Source organism: Schistocerca gregaria, chromosome 9 (assembly GCF_023897955.1).
Source record: "Schistocerca gregaria isolate iqSchGreg1 chromosome 9, iqSchGreg1.2, whole genome shotgun sequence".
In the NCBI taxonomy this organism is placed as follows: domain Eukaryota; kingdom Metazoa; phylum Arthropoda; class Insecta; order Orthoptera; family Acrididae; genus Schistocerca; species Schistocerca gregaria.
Window position 1 is genome coordinate 235,222,964 of NC_064928.1, and position 19,965 is coordinate 235,242,928.

Genomic DNA, 19,965 nt, shown 5'->3' on the forward strand with positions numbered 1-19,965 from the left:
ACATGACAGAGGGGACCGTGACAGAAGCTGTTGTTATGACTAAGCTTAAGCAATCAGTACTGAGCAAACACGACAAACGCTGATGCGTGCAATCGCCAAGCCTTTAGCAGACACTTAGCCATCAATCAATTGCATGCTTGAGCCCAACCTTTTTGCTAATTTGGAGTTTGATGAGAACTGATAATAATTATAACAAAACACATGGGAAAGTCGCAGATAACACAAAACACCGTAATGGTAACGAACATTAATATTTCAAAGCAATAAAATGGCGGTATATGACAGATGATTTCAGTCTAACGTACTTCAGAATAACACCAACGTATCTGTGAGTAATGGCCCTTTGTGTGTGAATGATAGCCTTATTAGTAGCTATACAACAGTACAAGGAGTCAAGGGTGTGAAATGTAATACTGGATGTCTTTACCAACAGATAAAATTTTCTTACTGGCGTATTTTCAGGAAATAGCGTAGGCGTTTCAATTGTATTTTCCTTTTACTGTACGTACGTTGACTTTGAGCTACACCTCACTTAATATATATCATGGGAATACGGCATTATCTCTGAATTGGCCTATATGGCAACTTAACTTTTTTTGGTCATCAGTCTACTGACTGGTTTGATTGGGCCCGCCACGAATTCCTTTCCTGTGCTAACCTCTTCATCTCAGAATAGCACTTGAAACCTACGTCCTCAATTCTTTGCTTGACGTATTCCAATCTCTGTCTTCCTCTACAGTTTTTGCCCTCTACAGTTCCCTCTAGTACCATGGAAGTCATTCCCTCATGTCTTAGCAGACGTCCTATCATCCTGTCCCTTCTCCTTATCAATGTTTACCACATATTCCTTTCCTCTCCGATTCTGCTTAGAATCTCCTCATTCCTTACCATTTCAGTCCACCTAATTTTCAACATTCGTCTATAGCACCACATCTCAAATGCTACGATTCTCTTATGTTCCGGTTTTCCCACAGTCCATGTTTCACTACCATACAATGCTGTACTCCAGACGTACATCCTCAGAAATTTCTTCCTCAAATTAAGTCCGGTATTTGACATTAGTAGACTTCTCTTGGCCAGAAATGCCTTTTTTGCCATAGCGAGTCTGCTTTTGATGTCCTCATTGCTCCGTCCGTCATTGGTTATTTTACTGCCTAGGTAGCAGAATTCTTTAACTTCATTGACTTCGTGACCATCAATCCTGATGTTCAGTTTCTCGCTGTTCTCGTTTCTACTACTTCTCATTACCTTCGTCTTTCTCCGATTTACTCTCAAACCATACTGTGTATTCATTAGACTGTTCATTCCGTTCAGCAGATCATTTAATTCTTCTTCACTTTCACTCAGGATAGCAATGTCATCAGTGAATCGTATCATTGATATCCTTTTACCTTGTATTTTAATTCCACTTCTGAACCTTTCTTTTATTTTCATCATTGCTTCCTCGATGTACAGATTGAAGAGTAGGGGCGAAAGGCTACAGCCTTGTCTTACACCCGTCTTAATACGAGCACTTCGTTCTTGATCGTCCACTCTTATTATTCCCTCTTGGTTGTTCTACATATTGTATATGACCCGTCTCTCCCTATAGCTTACCCCTACTTTTTTCAGTATCTCGAACAGCTTGCACCATTTTATATTGTCGAACGCTTTTTCCAGGTCGACAAATCCTATGAACGTGTCTTGATTTTTCTTTAGCCTTGCTTCCATTATTAGCCGTAACGTCAGAATTGCCTCTCTCGTGCCTTTACTTTTCCTAAAGCCAAACTGATCGTCACCTAGCGCATTCTCAATTTTCTTTTCCATTCTTCTGTATATTATTCTTGTAAGCAGCTTCGATGTATGAGCTGTTAAGCTGATTGTGCTATAATTCTCGCACTTGTCAGCTATTGCCGTCTTCGGAATTGTGTGGATGATGCTTTTCCGAAAGTCAGATGGTATGTCACCAGACTCATATATTCTACACACCAACGTGAATAGTCGTTTTGTTGCCACTTCCCCTAATGATTTTAGAAATTCTGATGGAATGTTATCTATCCCTTCTGCCTTATTTGACCGTAAGTCCTCCAAAGCTCTTTTAAATTCCGATTCTAATACTGGATCCCCTATCTCTTCTAAATCGACTCCTGTTTCTTCTTCTAGCACATCAGACAAATCTTCACCCTCATAGAGGCTTTCAATGTATTCTTTCCACCTATCTGCTCTCTCTCCTCTGCATTTAACAGTGGAATTCCCGTTGCACTATTAATGTTACCACCGTTGCTTTTAATGTCAACATAGATTGTTTTGACTTTCCTGTATGCTGAGTCTGTCCTTCCGACAATCATATCTTTTTCGATGTCTTTACATTTTTCTGCAGCCATTTCGTCTTAGCTTCCCTGCACTTCCTATTTATTTCATTCCTCAGCGACTAGTATTTCTGTATTCCTGATTTTCCGGGAACATGTTTGTACTCCCTCCTTTCATCAGTCAACTGAAGTATTTCTTCTGTTACCCATGGTTTCTTCGCAGCTACCTTCTTTGTACCTATGTTTTCCTTTCCAACTTCTGTGATGGCCCTTTTTAGACATGTCCATTCCTCTTCAACTGTACTGCCTACTGCGCTATTCCTTATTGCTGTATCTATAGAGTTAGAGAACTTCAAACGTATCTCGTCATTCCTTAGAACTTCCGTATCCCACTTCTTAGCGTATTAATTCTTCCTGACTAATGTCTTGAACTTCAGCCTACTCTTCATCACTACTATATTGTGATCTGAGTCTATATCTGCTCCTGGGTACACCTTTCAATCCAGTATCTGATTTCGAAATCTCTGTCTGACCATGATGTAATCTAATTGAAATCTTCCCGTATCTCCCCGCCTTTTCCAAGTATACCTCCCAATCTTGTGATTCTTGAACAGGGTATTCGCTATTACTAGCTGAAACTTGTTACAGAACTCAATTAGTCATTCTCCTCTTTCATTCCTTGTCCCAAGCCCATATTCTCCTGTAACCTTTTCTTCTACTCCTTCCCCTACAACTGCATTCCATGACTATTAGATTTTCGTCTCCCTTTACATACTGCATTACCCTTTCAATATCCTCATACACTTTCTCTATCTGTTCATCTTCAGCTTGCGACGTCCGCATGTATACCTGAACTGTCGTTGTCGGTGTTGGTCTGCTGTCGATTCTGATTAGAACAACCCTGTCACTGAACTGTTCACAGTAACACACCCTCTGCCCTACCTTCCTATTCATAACGAATCCTACACCTGTTATACCATTTTCTGCTGCTGTTGATATTACCCGATACTCATCTGACCTTCCACTTCACTTCACTTCACTGACCCCTACTATATCTAGATTGAGCCTTTGCATTTCCCTTTTCAGATTTTCTAGCTTCCCTACCACGTTCAAGCTTCTGACTCGTAGAACATTATCCTTTCGTTGATTATTCAATCTTTTTTTCATGGTAACCTCCCCCTTGGCAGTCCCCTCCCGGAGATCCGAATGGGGTACTATTCCGGAATCTTTTGCCAAAGGAGAGATCATCATGACACTTCTTCAACTACAGGCCACATGTCCTGTGGATACACGTTACGTGTCTTTAATGCATCCTCGTGTCGTTGATCATTGCTGATTCTTCCGCCTTTAGGGGCAATTTCCCACACCTAGAACAAGAGAGTGCCCTCCGCTCCTCCGCCCTCTTTGACAAGGCCGTTGGCAGAATGAGGCTGACTTCTTATGCCAGAAGTCTTCGGCCGCCAATGCTGACTATTTATCAAAATTCAGGCAGTGGCGGGGATCGAACCCGGGACCAAAGACGTTTTGATTATGAATCAAAGACGCTACCCCTAGACCACGGGTACCCCTGCAACTTATCTATTAACAAATTAATCCCATGCAAGAATTCGTAGCCATGACCTGTACAGCTTGTGTTATGACAAGCATTCACGCAGGTGTCAGACTACTGTCATGGGTATATTGGTGTTGTTCTGAATGAGTCTGTGTTAAAATTTTGTGCCGTCTAGCGGCATTTTATCAATTTGAAATATGTGTGTACGTTAGCGTTACAATATTTGTTTTTATCGGGGACATGTCTGCTTTTTACTTACTATTACACTGAAGAGCGAATGAGACTGGTACACCTATCTTGTATTATGTAGGGTCCACGTGAGCACGCAAAAGTGCCGCAACACGACGTGTCATGGACTCGACCAACATCTGAAGCAGTGCTGGAAGGAAGTGACACCACGAATTCCGAAGGGCTGTGCGTAAATCCGTCAGAGTACGATGGGTTGGAAATCTTTCCAGAACAGCACGTTGCAACGCAATCCCAGATATGCTCTATAATGTTCATGTCTAGGGAGTATGGCGGCTAGTGGAGGTTTTTAAACTCGGAAGAGTGTTCCTGGAGCCACTATGTAGCAATTCTGGAACTGTGGGATGTCGCATTTCCTGCTTGATCTTGCCCAAGTCCGTCTGAATGCAACAATGGGCATAAAAAGATGCAGGTGATCGGGAGGGATTCTTACGTGCGTGTCACCTGGCAGAGTCCTAAGTAGACATATCAGGGTCCCACATCACTAAAACCATACGCGCGCCACACCATTAAACAGACTCCGCCAGCTTGAACAGACGCTGCTATCATGCACAGTCCACGGTTCCGTGAGGTTGTCTCTATACCCGTACATGTCCATCTACTTGATGCTATTTGAAACGAGACTCGTCCGACCAGGCAACATGTTTCCTGGCATCAACAGTCCAATGTCTGTGTTGAAGTGCCCAGGCGAGGCGTAAAGGTTTGTGTAGTGCAGTCATCAGCGGTACATAAGTGGGTCTTCGGCTTCGAAAGCCCATATCGATGGTTGAGCCGTGTATCGACTCCTGCTACACCTTGTATTTAGATTGCATTGGTTTTCCTTTTCTTCCCCTGACATGTTTGTTTGATATGTTGTCTGTCATTAAGTGGCTGCTTGGTTGTCTTTTCCCTCTGCTATCGATATCTGCGTTTGCTTCCGGGAAACTGCTATGGCGGAAGTGAGGTCTTTGACCGGTTGTAACTTTGTGTGGTGGCGCGGAAGTAGGAGCGTTGAGCGCTCGGAGAGAGTCTGGTGGACACGGGAGGGCAGTGTGGCTCGCCAGCGCGGACCAGGCGTGGTCGGTTGTACCGAGTCGCCACGTGATGTATGTCGGTTGTGTGTAACGAGCGGGTCGAGTTGACGGAAGATCTCCCCGCGGGTTGGTTGTACACAGAATCGCCCCACGATTAGTCGCTGTGCATTTCACCTTGGTGGGACGTTAACAAGCTTCTTTTAGTCCTCCGTTTCAACACTGGGGCTTAAAAAGGGGACACCTACGATGGAGGAGCGGTCACTACCCGTCAACGTTGCAGAGAAGACGTGAACTCCGGTGACAGAGCGTGTTGTCACGTGACCGTGGCGTGTTGGGTACGCTGGCGACGCGTGCGCGGTCGGATGTGTGGATCCTTGCCATCGGAGGTCGTGTACTGATTGTTCGAGCATAATTGCAAGAAAAGTTAGTGGAAGGTTTAATCATTAAGTAATAAGTTCGTGTAAGCAGTGTCTCTTCTGCCTTGTGGCCTCCGGCAATCGGGTTTCCTGTCCCAGGCACCGGTGTAACTGAAGACAGTGCTCTTTCCTCCTCCTCTCGTTACTGCCCGATGGGAGGTGTAGTTTTGGCAGTTTAATTATTTCGCTATTCTGTCGTGGGTTATGAGTAAATTCATGCTTCTTGTAGGTTGATCATGTGGTCGCTCATTCGGGACTGTGTGGAGTAATGTTTCCTTGCACGATGTTAGCTCTAATTCTGTCAGCAAGTTAAGCCATCTTATTACAAGATTTCGCTGGTAAAAGTCGGTGCCGTGACCAGCCTGAGAGTGGCAATTGTTTTTACGGGCGTATTTAAATTGGTCAGTATTCTGCCTAGCCTGAGCATCCCTGAGTGGGTGACTTGTGGCTGCCTTACACGGGTCCGTCTTATCGGTTATGTTTTAATGATATTCCAGGACACTCTTGTTTAAAAACTTTTTTAAATTCCTTTATTGCCATTAATCGTGTGTTTGATTTTTTTTTATGGCGGTGTTGGTAGCTTCACTACCTCAACGTACATTATTAACAAAGTTCTGTGTTCATTTTAGTAGCTTGTTTACTAATGTTCTTTAAATTTTTTAAACTCTCACATAGCTATAAATTACTTGATTGCCGTTAGCGGCGTGTTTAAAAGGCTGTTTATTGCCGTACTGCTAGTTTCTGTAAGATATGAATAAAACATCTGTGGGTGAAAATGTCAACTCGACAGTAAACTACTAGACATTTCTCCCCGTTTCCCAACTTGTAGTGTGGCTTGTAGTAACCGTAACCACTGTGTGTGTGTCAATGGTGTTTGGTTTAATGGTTCGCACACTGACATTTGTTGATGGGGCAGCATTGAAATCTGCAGCAATTTAAGGAAGGGTTGCACTTGTGTCACATTGTGTCACTCTTCAGTCGTCTTTGGTGGCATTTTTGCAAAACCTCTTTACAGCCGCAGCGATGTCGGAGATTTCATGTTTTACCGGATTCATGATACTCTCGGTATACTCGTGAAATGGCAAATTCCCACTTCGTCGCTACCTCGGAGATGCTACGTCTGGTCGCTAGTGCGCCAACTATGAACGTGGTGTTATAGTGAGTTTAAACGTGGTGTTAAACTCACTTAAATCTTAATAACCTGCCATTGTAGCAACAGTGACCGATCCAACAATCGCGCCATACACTTGTTATCTTATATAATAACGGAGCACAGCGCCGTATTCTGCCTATTTACATCTCTCTGTGTTTGAATACGCAAGCCAATATAAGTTTATTTGTCGCTTCAGTATATAATCAATGTTTATTGAGCTGTAAATGTTCAAAACGTTGCGCTATGAAATATGTTAAGCAAGAATATGTAATTCGTTAATGAAGAAGTATGTCCTACCACCATTGTGACAAGTAGACACATCAACGTTTATCCTATTTGCTACGTATTAACTTTTAGCAACCTTTGTCATTGTTATGTCTGCCACAGACGGCCCCTGCCAGGTAGACTACACTCAAGACACCCCTGTGTACCATATAATATATACAAGTACTTGCAGGCGCAAACCAAGAGGAAAACAATTCTTCAAAATAAACAGAACATGCTAGAGACTAATGCGAACATTTTTCTGCAGAGGTCGCCTCACAGACACAGGGAAAGTTGGAGTACTCTGCCTACCTCCGCCGGCTCTATAAGGCCAGAGCAGCAGCAGTACAGCCAGTCCCTCACCGAGCTAGGACCAGATCCGACGGACCTCACCGACGCTCTAGATGAATGGTCGTCTACAAGTTATTTGATTGTGTATATATAGTAATTCTTCGAGAAAAGTAGTTCAGTTTAAATAAAGGACATTATACTGACAAGGGAACCTCCCCATCGCACCCCCCTCAGATTTAGTTATAAGATGGCACAGTGGATAGGCTTTGAAATACTGAACACACATCAATCGAGAAAACAGGAAGAAGTTGTATAGAACTATGAAAAAAATAAAATATACAAACTGAGTAGTCCATGTGCAAGACACGCAACATCAAGGCCAATAAACGCTCAGGAGTGCCGTGGTTAGCGTGAACAGCTGTGGAACGAGAGGTCCTTCGTTCAAGTCTTCCCTCGAGTGTATATTTTACTTTCTTTATTTTTGCAAAGTTATGATCGTTCGTTCATTGACGTCTCTGTTCACTGTAATAACTTTAGTGTCTGTGTTTCGCGATCACACGGTAAACCATGCGATTAGTAGACGAAAGGACGTGCCTCTCCAATGGGAACCGAAAACATTTGATAGAAAGGTTGTAAGGTGTCAGGCAAATCCAACACCTTTCATGAAAACCCTGACGTGATAAGCAAACCCAGTAGTATGTCACATAGCTCTGAATAAATCGTGACATTAAATTAACCAAAGTAATACGAGTAACGAGTGAGCAAATGGAATACCACAGACTAACACAAGAATGCCTAAATGCATGTCATACCTTCCCACCATGAGACAGACGCAGTTACGAGGGGAGAAACGAGAACAGAAGCCGAGAGCAGAACCGTGTTAAGCTAGAAGGCCCTACGATAAGGGACGGACCTCACACCCACGACGCCAGTTAACCAATAGGACAACGCCAGCTGCAAGTTTTAGCGTGAGACTTTTTCGCGTCTTTGTTACGTCAAGGACCACCCCCCAGCCCATGTTAAAAGCTAGAGCCCTCCAGAAGAACAGTATAGATCTTACGATAACACAAAAAGGGCCCACCACCCGCAAGTTTTAGCGTGAGACTTTTTCGCGTCTCTGTTACGTTAGGACCACCCCCCAGCCCATGTTAAAAGATAGAGCCCTCCAGAAGAACAGTATAGATCTTACGATAACGCTAAAAGAACCACACCAGCTGCAAGTTTTAACGTGAGACTTTTTCGCGTCTCTGTTACGTTGCAAACTTTAAAAACATTGAATAAAATATTCTCGGACTTCTTACCGCGTCAAATCTTGGTAAAACCTCGAGCTTTCGACGATATTCACCACCATCGTCATCGTCAGGAAACTGACATTGCCTCACCACGAAAAGTATAACGTTTCTCATTGGATAGACAGAATTTTTGTAGGCGGAGCTTAAGGTTAACATTGAGACCTGATTGGTCAGACGAAAACGCAGCCAGATAGTTTTTTTACACCAACTTCGGTAAATTGTAGTAAGGAGAAGAGAGTTAGTTCCGAGACGGCGAGGTGAATGGCTGCTGCGCCGGCCGCTGCCCCCCTGAAGCTGCTTAACCAACGACAAGGTAATGAACGCACGCGATGCCGCATAACAGCGCATAAAGCTTCACTCGAACTGCAGAAGTCTCATCTGTTACATCCCCTTTTTGCGTAATACTAGTGTCGATCGTCAATTAAAGCTCATGGTGTTCACATTTGCCACATGAAGTAAAAATCTGAAACGCGATGATTTTTCTGTTATATAGTTATTGAGAAACCACATCAGCCACTGTAATTTACGACAGATTAAAGATAATTGAGGGTCACTGTAGACCATTTTGATAGTTTGCTCTTTTGTGAAACTTAGTTTAAACCTATAGTATCGATGTGATATGGCACAGGTCATCCTTCGATCCATTGTAGAACTTGGAAACCCATTCAGGGAATATTCGTTCACATTGTAAAAGGAAAACAACATTTCGGTAAACTGCATGAGGAAATCTGTATAAAGCCATTGCTTGATCTTTGATTCAGATTTCCTCATGCAGTTTACCGAAATGTTGTTTTCCTGTTACATTTTTGCTGTTTCCTTGTATGTCATAACTGACGGTTTTTTTACGTTACTAAATGTATCTCTGTTTAAAGCAGATACGTATGTAACTTCACCCTATTGTTATTAGTGCTTACGTTATGCCTGAATCAGGTGCATCACAATTTCATGTGTCTAATTTTGAATGTACAGTAGCCTAGTTGTTTCTGCGGCTACTAGATGGCGCTCGTAGCAACACCATGTTTACTTGCCCACACTTTCTAACGTGGCCACCTGAGTCTTGTTGGAAACCTTTTTCACTCAAGTACGAACAGCCCTTAGCGGCTCGCCATCTTATTGACAACTATTCATGACATCGCCTTTCCGCCTTAGAATTTTTAAAAAAATGTGAATTGTAAGTACTGCTTCTCTTTCCAGCCAGTACAAATTTTAATTTTATTAATGTATTATATACCTAATAGTTTTAGAATAGTTAGTTTAATTCTGAAGACGTCGCTCATAGTAGCGTCGAAACCTGTTCAATTTTGATTTAATATTTGTGACTGAGGGCTTACTTGTTCTATTATAATTCTGACACGGTCTCTGAACCTTAGCAGCTATGTCCAAAGTCTTACGTAATAAGATGAATAAAGAGAAAGATTAAAAGGATTTTTCCATAATGTTGTACCATGAACCTTACACGAAAATTACAGCACGTGTTCGTGACACACGACTGAGAAACAGTTCCTCACATGAAATTTCTTGAATGAGGCGGCTGTCTGTACAGACTAGATCCAAATCAGGACGACGTTAAGCATGGAGTGCAGGATGACGACCGGTTTATGCAACATTTTTTACCTTTTCACTCATCAGAGCAATTCAGAAAGAATGAAGGGCAGGATTAGTATAGAACTGAACGCATTGCTCGGTATTGTAGAGAGCTACTGCGCTGTGATTTGTATAATGGCGTCAGGGAATGAATGAACACTAAGGATGTTGGCCTCACCAGCAACTGTAGTAGATGGCTGTATATTGTCGACATGCACATCAAGAGATATGTGACGAGCTGCTGTAGCACGCCGGCTCCAATAAAGTACTGTTGGGCAGAATCTCTCTCGAATCAGACCGCCAAAGGAGAAAGCGATGGCTCTGTCTGCTAAGAATGTTCATCAATGAACCTATGGTGAGAAACATATCACGGACAGTGTGAATCATTGGAGTGAGCCGGAGAAGCAAAGTGTGTATTGCCCAGGCCCATTCTGCCAATGGCTGGTTGGTTTAATAGTATTTCTTTATATAAACTGGCTTAAATCTACAGTGTTACACTATGAAGCACCAGTTCCAGAATCATCAAACGTTGATCACCTAACGCATTTTAAATGATTAAATGTGGATTCTAACTTTTCAAGATTTGCAGACAACACAAGTAAGTAACTGTTGGGTACATAGTTCCGCGTAGTCAGCGCGTACACAACTTTCCCACTAGAGTGCGCCCCGCTAAGCACAACAGCGCAGGCGCAGCGCTCATCCGTCTCCGCTCTACGAGATGGCGCTGTCTTAGAGACGGACCAAATTCTGCTTCCGCCAATCCGCGTATTGATATGTAACGCAGCCAATGAGATCACTGCTAACGTAGAACCTTTTCTCCTCACGGATCACACTCATGCAGTGATACATGAATGCACGAGGTATTATAACGAGTGTACAGACCTCCGATTAGTCAGTCTGCATTAGTCAGCGTTAGTCTATAGTCAAGTTTCAGTCTACGTCCTGTACATAGCCATGAAGATAAATGTATAGACACTTAGTCAAGTGTGACAAAGATATGTGAGAATAAGATTAACGTACAAAGACCAAAGGAACTTCAGATTGTCATTTGTAAACAGCATCCAGAATCAAGTTACGTAATATCTATGATTTTTATTATTTTAATAAATGTGTGTGAAAATTAATCAAGTTCTGTTTAAAGTTGGTCACCGTCAATATGCTGCTCGAAGCGTGCAAGTGGCTTTTCTATCGTCTGACCTCACGGCAGAAGATAAACACGCCACGATAAGACCACAAGACATATTGCTGACACTCGCCTACTCTGTTAGTGCGACAAGTCAAATAATCTGATGGTGTGTGTACCGAAGATCTTACAGTACGCACACCACAGTAACGGTCTATAATTTTCGTCTTAGATCCATGGTACACTGTAATGGAACAATGGTGGATATCCTACTCTTTCTTCTCCTTCTTACTTTTTTTATTCCACATTAGAAAGGATCTGCGCATAGTTGTCTGTGTCTCTGACGACTTGTGCTTCAGATGGTTTAACGGTGCGGACACTAACAGTCTACCCCTGTTGTTCCAGTAACGGAACTAGCCTTTAGAGTTGGCCCGAGCTGAATTGTAGTTCTCTCCCAAGGCACCTCAGGAATATCAGGGACAATTCATAGGGCAACCTCTTAGTACATGTGTGTGTTAGTGAACATTGATAATCTACATCTATACTTATATGGTTACTTTGCAAATCACATGTAAATGCTTGGCAGAGGGTTCATCAAATCACCTTCACAATTCTCTATTATTCCAATCTCGTATAGCGCGCGGAAAGAACGAACACCTGTATCTTTCCGTACGAGCTCTGTTTTCCCTTATTTTATCACGGTGACTGTTTCTCCCTATGTAGGTCGGTGACAACAAAATATTTTCGCATTCGGAGGAGAAAGCTGGTCTTTAGAATTTCGTGAGAAGATTCCGTCGCAACGAAAATCGCCTTTCTTTTAATGATGTCAAGCCCAAATCCTGTATCATTTCTGCGACATTCTCTCCCATATTTCTCGATAGTACAAAACGTGCTGCCTTTCTTTGAACTTTTTTTGATGTACTCCGTCAGCCCTATCTGGTAAGGAACCCACACCGCGCAGCAGTATTCCAAAAGAGGTCGGACAAGCGTAGTGTACGCAGTCTCCTTAGTAGATCTGTTACATTTCCTAAGTGTCCTGCCAATAAAACGCAGTATTTGGTTAGCATTATCCCCAAACATATTCTATGTGTTCCTTCGAATTTAAGTGATTCGTAATTGTAATTCCTAGGTATTTAGTTGAATTTGTGGCCTTTATATTTGACTGATTTATCGTGTAACCGAAGTTTAACGGATTCCTGCTGGCACTCATGTGGATGACATTACACTTTTCTTTAGTTAGGGTCAACTTCCAATTTTCGCATCATTCAGATATCATTTCTAAATCGTTTTGCAATCTGTTTTGATCTTCTCATAACTTTACTAGTCGATAAACGACAGCGTCATCTGCAAACAACCCAAGACGGCTGCTCAGATCGTCTCCCAAATCGTTTATATAGATAAGGAACAGCAAAGGAAATGTTTGCTGTTTGAATAGGAGTGCTCTAGAGTTTCACAAGAAAGATGTTTTCTAAATCCGTGTTGACTATGTGTCAGTATATAATAACTCAATTAAGCATGCAGACCAGTCCCTCATAATGGAAGGGTAACGTATGTTCATATTTCAAAGAGACAAAGTGCCACTAGATGACACATGATTTATGTAGAATATATTTAAGAATAAGGCCAATGTATCTGTTAGTAGCCCGATATCAACGTGAATGACAGACGTACTGATAGGTTTACGACAGTGCTAAGTAACACTGGAGATCCTTACAAGCAGATAGACTGTCACGCACGCTGTCAGAAAATGTCGTGATCTGAACATATATACACTACTGGCCATTACAATTGCTACACCAAGAGTAAATGCAGATAATAAACAGGTGTTCATTAGACAAATATATTACACTAGAACTGACATGTGATTACATTTTCACGCAATTTGGGTGTATAGACGCTGAGAAATCAATACCCAGAACAATCATCTCTGGCCGTAATAACGGCCTTGATACGCCTGGACATTGAGTCAAACAGAGCTTGGATGGCGTGTAGGGATACAGCTGCCCATGCAGCTTCAACACGATATCACAGTTCATCAAGAGTAGTGACTGGCGTATTGTGAAGTGCCAGTTGCTCGTCCACCATTGTCCAGACGTTTTCAATTGGTGAGAGATCTGGAGAATGTGCTGGCCAGGGCAGCAGTAGAACATTTTCTGTATCCAGAAATCTGATATGTAACGTCCACTGTTGAAAGTGCCGTCAATGCGAACAAGAGGTGACCGAGACGTGTAACCAATGCCACCCCATACCATCAAGCCTGGTGATGCTCCAGTATGGCGATGACGAATACACACTTCCAATGTGCATTCACCGCGGTGTCGCCTGACACGGATGCGGCCATCATCATGCTGTAAACAGAGCCTGGATTCATCCGAAAAAATGACGTTTTGCCATTCGTGCGCCCAAGTTCGTCGTTGAGTACACCATCACAGGTTCTCCTGTCTGTGATGCAGCGTCAAGGGTAACCGCAGCCATGGTCTCCGAGCTGATAGTCCATGCTGCTGCAAACGTCGTCGAGCTGTTCGTGCAGATGGATCTTGTCTCGCAAATGTCCCCATCTGTTGACTCAGGGATCGAGACCTGGATGCACGATCCGTTACAGCCATGCGGATAAGATGCCTGTCATCTCGACTGCTAGTGATACGAGGCCGTTGGGATCCAGCACGGCGTTCCGTATTACCCTCCTGAACCCTTCCGATTCCATATTCTAACAGTCATTGGATCTCGACCAACGCGAGCAGCAATGTCGCGATTCGATAAACCGCAATCGCGATAGGCTACAATCCGACCTTTATCAAAGTCGAAAACGTGATGGTACGCATTTCTCCTCCTTACATGAGGCATCACAACAACGTTTCACCGGGCAACACTGGTCAACTACTGTTTGTGTATGAGAATTCGGTTGGAAACTTTCCTCATGTCAGCACGTTGTAGATGTCGCCACCGGCGCCAACCTCTTGTGAATGTTCTGAAAAGCTAATCATTTGCATCTCACAGCATCTTCTTCCTATCGGTTAAATTTCGCCTGTGTAGTACGTCATCTTTGTGGTATAGCAATTTTAATGCCCAGTAGTGCATTATATCCATAGATCGTGAAAAACTCCAGCTCGTTGGAGGGTGGTGCCCATAAATGTCTAAACGTTCTCAACTGGGGAGAGATCCGGCTAGCTTGCTGGCCAAGGTAGGGTTTGCCAAGTACGAAGACAAGCAGTAGAAACTCTAGCCGTATGCGGGCGGGCATTATCTTGCTGAAACCTGAGCCCACGATGGCTTGCCACGAAGAGCATCAAAACGGGGTGTAGGATATCGTCGACGTATTTTTGCACTGTAAGCGTGCCACAGATTACAACCCAAATCGAGCTACTGTGAAAAGAAATGGCGCCCATATCATCACTCGTGGTTCTCGGGGCGTATGGCGGGCGACGGTTAGTTTGGTGGCCAACCACTGTCCGGAGCTTCTCCAGACAGGTTGTTAGTGACACTAAATTTAGTGTCCAGATTCTCATGAACGATAAAGGAACAGAAATTGAGGGTAGAAAAGCAAAAATAGAGATGCTTTAGATCAGTTTCACATGTGCTTTTACAATGGCAGACACAGGAATATTACCTCAGTTTAATGCTCGCACCAGTACAACGCAAGTAACATGCTGATAGATTCAGTTGGTTTGTGAAACGTAATTGGCGAATTGACCCCTTCTCCATGCCCCACTGCAAGTACTGTCTCACACAGAATGTGTTCGGATCCAGGCTAAGTTGGCATCCCTTGGCTCCCAGCTTCAGGCAGTGTTGGCTTCGGTCACACAGCTTGAGGCTGTTGGCATCACTGTGGGGGTCCGGATGGGGGTTTGTCAGGGACGGCCAGATCGTCCCACGCATCCCCCGATTGGACTACGACTGTAGCTGCCTGGGATACTGCCCACATTGAGGCTAATCCCTCACCTGTGGTAGAGTGGGAGGTCGTCTCGAGGTGTGGCAGGGGGCGAAAGACATTCCGGAGGGCTGAGCGGCAGGCCTCTCCAGTTTTTCTGGCGAACTGGTTTCAGGCTGATACTGATCTTCGTCCTGACATGGCTGCTTGTCCTGTTTCAGAGGTTGCCCCTCAGTCTGCAAGATCTGGGCGGTCGCAGAGGTTGGGCTTACTGGTAGCTGGGAGCCCCAACGCCAGGCGCGTAATTGGGCCCCTTAGGGACATGGCAGCAAGAGAGGGGAAGAAAATCAATGTGCACTCCGTGTGCATACCGGGGGCAGTCATTCCAAATGTGGAAAGGATCCTTCCGGATGCCATGAAGGGTACAGGGTGCACCCATCTGCAGGTGGTCTTTCATGTTGGCACCAATGATGTGTGACGCTATGGATCGGAGGAAATCTTCTCTGGCTTCCGGCGGCTATCAAATTTGGTGAAGACTGCCAGTTTTGCTAGCGGGATGAAAGCAGAGCTCACCATCTGCAGCATCGTCGACAGGACTGACTGCAGACCTTTGGTACAGAGCCGAATGGAGGGTCTGAATCAGAGGCTGAAACGGTTCTGCGAACGTGTGGGCTGCAGATTCCTCGACTTGCGCAATAGGGTGGTGGGGTTTCGGGTTCCGCTGGATAGGTCAGGAGTCCATTACACGCAGCAAGTGGCTACACGGGTAGCAGGGATTGTGTGGCGTAAACTGGGCGGCTTTTTAGGCTAGATGGCCTCGGGCAAGTACAGAAGGGGCAGCAGCCTCAAAATGTGCAGGGCAAAGTCAGGACATGCGGGGGCCAAGCAGCAATCGGTATTGTAATTGTAAACTGTCGAGGCTGCATTGGTAAAGTACCGGAACTTCAAGCGCTGACAGAAAGCACCGAAGCTGAAATCGTTATAGGTACAGAAAGCTGGATGAAGCCAGAGATAAATTCTGCCGAAACTTTTACAAAGGTACAGACGGTGTTTAGAAAGGATAGATTGCATGCAACCGGTGGTGGCGTGTTTGTCGCTCTTAGTTTTTCCTGTAGTGAAGTAGAAGTAGATAGTTCCTGTGAATTATTATGGGTGGAGGTTGCACTCAACAACCGAGCTAGGTTAATAGTTGGCTCCTTTTACCGACGTCCAGACTCAGCAGCATTAGTGGCAGAACAACTGAGAGAAAATTTGGAATACATTTCACGAAAATTTTCTCAGCATGTTATAATCTTAGATGGAGATTTCAGTTTACCAGATATAGACTGGGACACTCAGATGTTTAGGACAGGTGGTAGGGACAGAGCATCGAGTGACATTATACTGAGTGCACTATCCGAAAATTACCTCGAGCAATTAAACAGAGAACCGACCTGTGGAGATAACATCTTGGACCTACTGATAACAAACAGACCCGAACTCATCGACTCTGTAAGTGCAGAGCAGGGAATTAGTGATCATAAGGCCGTTGCAGCATCCCTGAATATGGAAGTTAATAGGAATATCAAAAAAGGGAGGAAGGTTTATCTGTTTAGCAAGAGTAATAGAAGGCAGATTTCAGACTACAAAACAGACCAAAACGAAAATTTCTGTTCCGACACTGACAATGTTGAGTGTTTATGGAAACAGTTCAGGGCAATCGTAAAATGAGTTTTAGACAGAAACGTGCCTAGTAAAACTGCGAGGGACGGGAAAAACCCACCGTGGTTCAACAACAAAGTTACGAAACTACTGCGGAAGCAAAGAGAGCTTCACTCCAAGTGTAAACGCAGCCAAAACCTCTCAGACAAACAGAACCTAAACGATGTCAAAGTTAGCGTAAGGAGGGCTACGCGTGAAGCGTTCAGTGAATTCGAAAGTAAAATTCTATGTACCGACTTGACAGAAAATCCTAGGAAGTTCTGGTCTTACGTTAAATCAGTGAGTGGCTCGAAACCGCATATCCAGACACTCCGGGATGATGATAGCATTGAAACAGAGGATGACACGCGAAAGCTGAAATACTAAACACCTTTTTCAAAAGCTGTTTCACAGAGGAAGACCGCACTGCAGTTCCTTCTCTAAATCATCGCACAAATGAAAAAATGGCTGACATCGAAATAAGTGTCCAAGGAATAGAAAAGCAACTGAAATCACTCAACAGAGGAAAGTCCACTGGACCTGACGGGATACCAATTCGATCCTACACAGAGTACGCGAAAGAACTTGCCCCCCTTCTATCAGCCGTGTACCGCAAGTCTCTAGAGGAACGGAAGGTACCAAATGATTGGAAAAGAGCAAAGGTAGTCCCAGTATTAAAGAAGGGTCGTCGAGCATATGCGCAAAACTATAGACCTACATCTCTGACGTCTATCTGTTGTAGAATTTTAGAACATGTTTTTTGCTCGCCTATCCTGTCGTTTTTGGAAACCCAGAATCTACTCGGTAGGAATCAACATGGATTCCGGAAACAGCGATCGTGTGAGACCCAACTCGCTTTATTTGTTCATGAGACCCAGAAAATATTAGATACGGGCTCCCAGGTAGATGCTATTTTCCTCGACTTCCGGAAGGCGTTCGATACAGTTCCGCACTGTCGCCTGATAAACAAAGTAAGAGCCTACGGAATATCAGACCAGCTGTGTGGCTGGATTGAAGAGTTTTTAGCAAACAGAACACAGCATGTTGTTATCAACGGAGAGACGTCTACAGACGTTAAAGTAACCTCTGGCGTGCCACAGGGGTGTGTTATGGGACAATTGCTTTTCACAATATATATAAATGACCTAGTAGATAGTGTCGGAAGTTCCATGCAGCTTTTCGCGGATGATGCTGTAGTATACAGAGAAGTTGCAGCATTAGAAAATTGCAGCGAAATGCAGGAAGATCTCCAGCGGGTAGGCACTTGGTGCAGGGAGTGGCAACTGACCCTTAACATAGACAAATGTAATGTATTGCGAGTACATAGAAAGAAGGATCCTTTATTGTATGATTATATGAGTGCGGAACAAACAGTGGTAGCAGTTACTTGTATAATATCTGGGAGTTTGCGTGCGGAACGATTTGAAGTGGAATGATCATATAAAATTAATTGTTGGTAAGGCGGGTACTAGGTTGAGATTCACTGGGGAGTCCTTAGAAAATGTAGTCCATCAACAAAGGAGGTGGCTTACAAAACACTCGTTCGACCTATACTTGAGTATTGCTCGTCAGTGTGGGATACGTACCGGATCGGGTTGACGGAGGAGATAGAGAAGATCCAAAGACGAGTGGCGCGTTTCGTCACAGGGTTATTTGGTAATCGTGATAGCGTTACGGAGATGTTTAGCAAACTCAAGTGGCAGACTCTGCAAAAGAGGCGCTCTACATCGCTGTGTAGCTTGCTGTCCAGGTTTCGAGAGGGTGCGTTTCTGGATGAGGTATCGAATATATTGCTTCCCCCTACTTATACCTCCCGAGGAGATCACGAATGTAAAATTAGAGAGATTCGAGCGCCCACGGAAGCATTCAGATAGTTGTTCTTCCCGCGAACCATACGCGACTGGAACAGAAAAGGGAGGTAATGACAGTGGCACGTAAAGTGCCCTCTGCCACACACCGTTGGGTGGCTTGCGGAGTATAAATGTAGATGTGGATGTAGAAATGTGCAGACGAGTTGCTCCTCGATTGCCATTAGGGGAAGGTGGGGTGAAGTTGACAGTGTGGGAAAAACGGCATCGGGCATATTTTGGCGCAACCAGTGCTTTGCGTACTCCTATACTATCATTTTTCTCAGTGAGACTGACTGAGGAAGCTTGTTGTTTTCCTTTTTAGCAAGAACGTTCCTGATTTTCAGCGGACTGTTTAGCCATTCATATTATTTACTACCTAAGAGTAATACTTTTTTACAATAATGTTTAAACAGCACCTGTTGGCCTATAAATGTAGTTTCTCGTTTTTTTTTCTTATTTCGTTCGGTTTAATAGTTTTATTTGGTTTTAGATCTTGAAAAGTGGCCATTCTAGTCGTAGAGGTAAGTGGCCACTTCTCCCAGCAGTACACTGTAAACGTGCTTACTCCGGAAAGCGTTACTCACTTCCGTCCACCACACATTAACACTACCGACTGACTTCTCATTCCTGCAAGGCTGCTATTCGTCATTCCATTCCTTTGTGACGATTCTGATTTAAAATACTAATCTAATTTGAAACTGTCTTCTGTTGTGCATCGCCTCATACAAAAATCCTATTGTAAAATGTCTTCGCGACCGCATGGTATTTTAGAGCGTCAACGTGTGTTTAGAGAAAATATTCATAAATGAAACCAACTAACGTCGGATTCCGCTGAGATGGTAAATGCGAGGACCGTGGTAAAGAAGAGACCCTGTTGTTTACAAGTAAAGCAATTTAATGTTCCACACAATGAGCTGAAATAAAAGTTCTTGGGGAAACTCCGATGCAGAAAGTGGTAAAAAGATTATGGAAGGCATGTGAAGTGTGTTCGATAAAGGACAATAACAAGGGATTCTTGATTTACTTTTCTGAAATGGCAAAGTGATTTTGTGGGTTTACAGTGAACGATTAATGTAGACAAGTATTCCAGTTGGCGGAGTGAAACAAGATACGGAATCGTTCTTTTGGTGCCTTCATACAGTGCAGAAAAACAATGCAACGTGTTCATCACGTACATGTTGTTGTTGTTGTCTTCAGTCCTGAGACTGGTTTGATGCAGCTCTCCATGCTACTTTATCCTGTGCAAGCTGCTTCATCTCCCAGTACCTACTGCAACTTACATCCTTCTGAATCTGCTTAGTGTACTCATCTCTCGGTCTCCCTCTACGATTTTTACCCTCCATGC